The sequence below is a fragment of the Octodon degus genome, unplaced genomic scaffold, assembly GCF_000260255.1.
Source record: "Octodon degus isolate 3935 unplaced genomic scaffold, OctDeg1.0 scaffold00014, whole genome shotgun sequence".
Taxonomy (NCBI): Eukaryota; Metazoa; Chordata; class Mammalia; order Rodentia; family Octodontidae; genus Octodon; species Octodon degus.
The window spans coordinates 19,667,737-19,674,041 of NW_004524590.1; the positions used below are offsets into that span (position 1 = coordinate 19,667,737).

At 35.9% G+C, this 6,305-nt stretch overlaps 1 pseudogene; it reads left to right on the forward strand.

Annotated features, from left to right (window-relative positions):
* The first annotated feature begins 225 nt into the window (after positions 1-225).
* Positions 226-1,275, forward strand: LOC101566231 (annotated as a pseudogene).
* The last annotated feature ends 5,030 nt before the right edge of the window (positions 1,276-6,305 follow it).

A 6,305-nucleotide genomic window follows, 5' to 3' on the forward strand; every position in this document is an offset into this window, starting at 1 on the left:
AACTCCTCCACTAGCACAAATTCTGCACCCCCAAAGAATAGGAGAGAAGAGGTTTGCATTGTTCAATTTTAGGTTAAGGCCACAATCTCTGATTTTGCTTTGACAACAGTGAGTATATGAAACCCTATCCAAAGTCTGTGTCTTTTTCTCACTTGGTGCAGGATTTTCCTACTTCAAAGCCCCACAGTTGGGAAGTGCAGTCAAGAGCAAAGGAGGTGAGGCAAGATGGCGGCAATCTAGAGGAGCCGGCAAGGGGACCTCCAGTTCAAGAGCAGAAGACAAAAGGAAGAGAAACAGATGCCAGGCCACCAATTAAGTCCTCAGCTATGGCAGGAGAGATGGAGGAAGCTGAGACCATATCCCTGGTCCTGTTTGCATGGGTAAGTAAAAAACTAAGGAACAAATTCTCACCTTTTTTTCCCAGAGGATTAAATTTCAGAACAAGACATTTGGCAAAGGACTTGAGAATGTTAATGCCTCATTCTAAAGCAGATACTAAAATGGATTATAAAAATAAATTATTTGTGATTAATGAGATCTGTGAAATGAAAAACTTTGATAAATACATCTATTTTGAAGCTAAGAGCAAAGATTTTATATGTGGCTCTCAAATTCACCTAATGGGCCCTCTGTCAAATTTCTTGTTCAAAATATTCATACCCTAGTTGAATTAAAGATGACTAAAACTGAAAGATTCTCAGCCACTTTTGTCTTTTGACACACTTTGGATGAATTGTCACATTTTGTTAAAAGAACTCCTCATTCAGATTTTTAGTATGCATGGTATCATCCCAAAGCCAGCCATTGGTGGACCATGTATTTGCTTTCGCCATTTTGGATGATAGGATTTGGTTACAGAACTTGTAGATCACAGGTAAAGATGTTCAACTTGCAGAAATAGGACTTTGCTTTGTCTTGAATCTGATAAAGATTTTTCAGGGAAGTTTTGGAGGACCAAGTTATGAGATTCCTCACTAGCAGTCACCAAACATGCATCGGTATAGCCTAAGATCTATGACAGCTGCAAAATACAGAGAGAAGCAGCAAGGAAAGATGTGCAGAAACTGAGGAAAAAGAGAGCCAAAGACTATCCTTCCACATGGTCCTACTGAAGATGTCTTTGTTATACCTGCTGAGGAAAAGACAGTAGAAATTCAGTGGGCAAAACCAGAGCCAAAAGTTGATTTAAAAGCAAGGAGAAAAAGGATTTCCAAAAGGCAAAGAAAAATGAAACAAAAGATGAACAGTGGACATGCAGAAGGAGTAGGAGGATAGTTGCTTTCCAATTAAAGTATATTTATTTCCTTTTCAGTGTGTAAGTACATCTACTGTTTTGGACTGTCTTATGTCTAACTAGTGTGCTATTTAAAAGAGAAAATAGGGGGCCAGGGAAATGGCTCAGTGGAGTAAGTGCTACCCCTGGCAAGCTCAAGGGCCTGAGTTCAATCCCCGGTTCCACAAAAGAGAGAGAGAGAGAGAGAGAGAGAGAGAGAGAGAGAAATAGGGGCAAAGGAGATAGTTTGGCTCTCTAAGCATCTGCCTGGCAAGACTAAGGAACCAGGTTCAACCCCCAGTACTGCATGCCATGTTAACCCTGGCGCTGGTCCTTGTGCCGTGCCTGCACTGTGCCGGCCATTGAGTCCAGCCCTGGTGGTGCACGCCTATAATCCCAGTGCAGGGGAGACTGAGACAGGAGGATCACTATGAATCCAAACTGCATAGTGAGACCCTGTATCAAATACAGAAATAAAATATTAAAAAGAAAAATTATCTTAAAATCGGTGGTGTTTATCTTTTTCTAAATAAAGCAGTGTAACACACACACACACACACACACACACACACGCGCATGCACGCACAAAAACTGTCAGTTTTCTTTCCAAGGAAATATTTCTCAATTTGCTGCCCACTTTGCCAGGAGTTTGGGCAATACAAATTGTAAGAAATTTTAAGAAAACTTTTTAAAAGTTTAGTATCCCAAAAGTTGAGCTTTAATGTGAGATTTTGTAAATGAACAATTTCTAAAGAAAAAATCATCTTGATCGAATTTTATTGATCAGAATTTTGTTTGTCAAGGTAAAGCTCTCCCTCATGTAGTGCAAGAATCTCCAGGATTTTCTAAAGTAGGTCAGCCAAAAACATAATTGGTTTGGTCCTATTGTGTATATACCAACCATCTTATCAGAGCAAACGGATAGCTGCCATTTGTATGCAGGTTAGAAAAAGGTACCGAAAATATATCTATATTATTCCCTGAACAGAAAATAGCATAAAGATGTATATTTGCTTTCACTTGCATTGCTGTGGACAGATTTTTATCATCATTATTATTTAGTACAAAGCATCTGACTTAGAGACAAGCTTTCATTTAGAGTAACAGAACTAATAATTGTGTGATACAGGTGCTATCTGTGTCCCATAAAAAGCTTTATTTTCTTACATTATTAGAAGTAATGCACTGTTTATAATACACATCAACTCAAAGAAGGGTTATAAATACTGTATTACTTGGTGAATACTTCAGTTTGATATGCTGGACTGCTTATACATGTGATAGAAAACGCACAGCAGGAAGATATGGATGATTCAAGGGAGGAGTTGGAAGATTATTGGAATATTATTTTACCATTTTCTAGAAACTTTCAAAATCTTTCTCTCTATATATGCTAGGAGTTTACCAATATATTTCACAAACAAATTCACATTTTTTTATCATTTTAATTCTTACACTGTTTATTTTTAAAGAGAATATAAAATAGTAAAAAAAATTAAAAACAATACAGGATTTCATTAAATTTCAAAATAATAGAAATTCATCAATGGCTGTTGATTGAATAATCTTGTCTTAAAATTAGTTTAGATTATCAGACATAAGTGTTCAAAACTGGTAAATAAAAATGTTATAAGAAATTAAAAACAATTTTATCTTTTTTCTCATTAAAGTGAATAAAAAATAAAAACATTTTAAAAAGAAGTTAAGAAGAAGTAGAAAAAAATTTAAGCATGAACTTCTCCTTTCAGTAGAGCAGCAGAAATCAGCAGCGTAATGATCCAGGCTATCATGCGCAAATACATAAATATATCTTTTTCCTGTCTTTCTTTTGTCCTTTCCTCATCCCAGTTTTCCTTCCCACTTAACAGATCCTTTCCCTTTCACAGTATCCACTGTACCTTTCACATTTATTTACTCTTTCATGTTTTTACACTAGCGAGACAATATGATGTTTGCATGTGCAGGGCTGGATTTATTTCACTTACCAATATGGTTTCTAGTTCATCCATTTACTTATAAAAGCCTTGAGTTTATCTTTTTTTCTAGCTGAGTAATACTCTGTTGTGTAAAAACATCATATCATTTTTATCCATTCCTCATGTGATGGGCAAATGCAGTCACAAAGAAAATATCAGTAACAGCAATCAATTGTGTCTAATAAAATTTTCAATTCTTAAGCTTTTTTAAAAGATCAAGTCTAACTCCAATAAATAAAAGTTCACTAAGTTGAGAAAACAATTTTCAATTATCAACAGCAATATACATTTACATTTGAGTCAAATGAAAAAATGATTGGCTATTAAACTGCTGACCTTAATAATATACTCAGGTTCATCATTTTTGAAAAGTTGTTGCTTTTCTCATTGCATTAACTATATATTATCTCTGACAAAATTACCATGAAAAATGGGGGCAATTTCTTAACCTATAGCAATAAGATACATTGCTAATTAAATATTCAAATCTTACCCTATAAGAAAAGGGTATGTCATATTAAGGTTATAACTGTATACTCTTGGGATTAGCAAAGATTTGATATGTTGCCTAGCTAATTAATATTCATTTTCATTCCTATCATCGCCACCAAATTTTGAACTGCAGGAAACTGATGAGAGTAGGGAAGATGCTGATTTATGCAGACTGATAATACAGATAAGTCGATTCAGAATTAGTCTTAATCTGGTTGCAGATTATTTTTCTCTTCTAAATAACAGAAATTTTCCCAATGAAGTTGAACAACTAATCGCATTTTAATGGTGCTTTTTGCCAAAACACTGTATTGATGAGAGGGAGAAATCCTACTCCTGGAGATTGGAAAACTCAGCTCTTGCCTTCCAGGAAAAGGGAACAAGAAGCCATCTGAGAGGTCAGTGGAGCAGGAGCATAGTAAGCCCTGGCTAACCCTAAGAGAAAGAGCCAGATGATTTCTTTCTGCAGCTCTCTTAGTTTCTTCTTGCTGTTGTAACAAATTACCGTGAACTCAGTAGTTAAAATACATAATTATAATGCAGTTCTGTGGATCAAAAGTCCAAAAGTCCCACAAAGCTAAAGTTGAGATGTCAGCAAGACTGTGTTACTTTCTCAACACCTTAGATGGGAACCCATTTATTATTATTATTTTTTTTCTTTCTCCAGATCCCATAGATTGTTCACATTTCTTTGTTCTCGGGCCTTTCCAACTTCCACGTCAGAAACTCTGTCCCTCTCTGACCACTGTTCTGCAGTCATATCTCTTTCTGTCCACTTCTTCCCATTCTACTCTTCAGGACCCTTAGAGTTATACTGACAATCACACCACCCTCCCTCCTGAGACCACCCAGGTAAACCAGGTAATCTTCCCTTCTCAAGATTAATACTCTAATCCCATCTGCAAAGTAATCTTTATCAGACAGAGCAACACTTCAACCAGTACTGGGGAGAAGGCTAGCTGGAGTTCTGTGGTCCCAGCTCCTACCAGCACCAGCTGATCTCCTGGCTATGGCACCCATGTGGCAGCTCTTTCCATGGAAAAACCAAAACTTTCTTAACACTGTATATAATAACTACACATTACCGTCCTCAAACACATTTCTTGCCTAAAACTTTAAAAAGATAAGTAGCTTAATAAGTTAGAGGACTGGTCATTTGTCCAAAGAAGTAATATTTCCTGACAAGGTAGCATTTTTTGAAGGGCCTATTGGTATCATTCCCAGCATCAGAAAAATGAAACAAAACAAAACATCTGTTTCTCAAAGCACTACTTCTTTGAGTAGCTAAATACACATGTACGTGTGCGTGCAAATACACCCTTATGTAGGCACACCGAGGCTGTAATAATTTGGAACATGATAACATTATTCTCTCTTAAGGATTCTCAGTTCACAGTAGCCTCTCGAAGCTCTCAGAAGTCCTTCAATTAAAAAAAAAAACATACACAATGGATGATCAATTTTTGGCTCCTTGAAAAATGTTAAGGCATCTACCAACTTTAACTTTTCTGTCTGGTTCCAGAATTCTTCTCCACTGTGTTCTAGAGAAGCCCACACCCAAGTTGTAGGCCTCTAAAAGAGTAGTTTTCTAAACTTATTTGATTGTGCTTCAGTAAAATTTTCTTGAATGTACCTATAAACATATACAATATGTGTAAATTACACACATTTCTATTGTGAGGATCAATGTATGAGCCAATAATTATGTTAACATAAAAGTGAAATCAGCAGCATTTGACATATCTTGATATTCATGGTTGCTTCATACTGCCAATAGTTAATATCCAAAGACCAAGAGTACATTTAGGGATATTTGGACCAAATCTGGATAAAAATTCATTCTATGAACAAAACTTCTTCATGATTTCCAATGCTTTGGCTCACTCTTTGCAGATCTTAAAAGATTATGGCTATTTTTACTTTACAATGTTTACATTCTGGAAGGATCAGCCATTCCATTAAGTTTTGATTCAATTAAACTTGTTTTCATCATCTGGGATTCATCATATGTTTGTGCACTTTTTCTTCAACTTTCTAAGATTGTTTCACGAGGTCATTTCAAAGCACCCATCCATTTTGTGAAAATAAGTTCAAGGAAAAAGAGTTACTCAAAACTGGAGTTTCTTGCAACCAAGCTACTAGAATTAATACAGAAATTCAGTAGCATAGCAGGTTATAAAGTCAATACCCAAAAGTCAATAGCATTTCTCTACACAGACAACAAACACACTCAGAGGGAAATTATAGAAACAATACCTTTTACAATAGCCAAGAGGAAAATGAAATACCTTGGAATTAATCTAACTAAAGAAGTCAAAGATCTTTTCAAGAAAAATTATGGTACTCTGAAAAAAGAGATCATAGAGGATTTCAGAAAATGGAAAGATATTCCATGTTCCTGGATAGGAAGAACCAACATTGTGAAGATGACCATACTCCCAAAATTGCTGTACAGATTTAACGCAATCCCTATCAGACTACCACCAACATACCTCACAGACCTAGAGAAATCATTCCTAAAATTTATCTGGAACCAGAAAAGACCTAGAATAGCAAAGGCAATT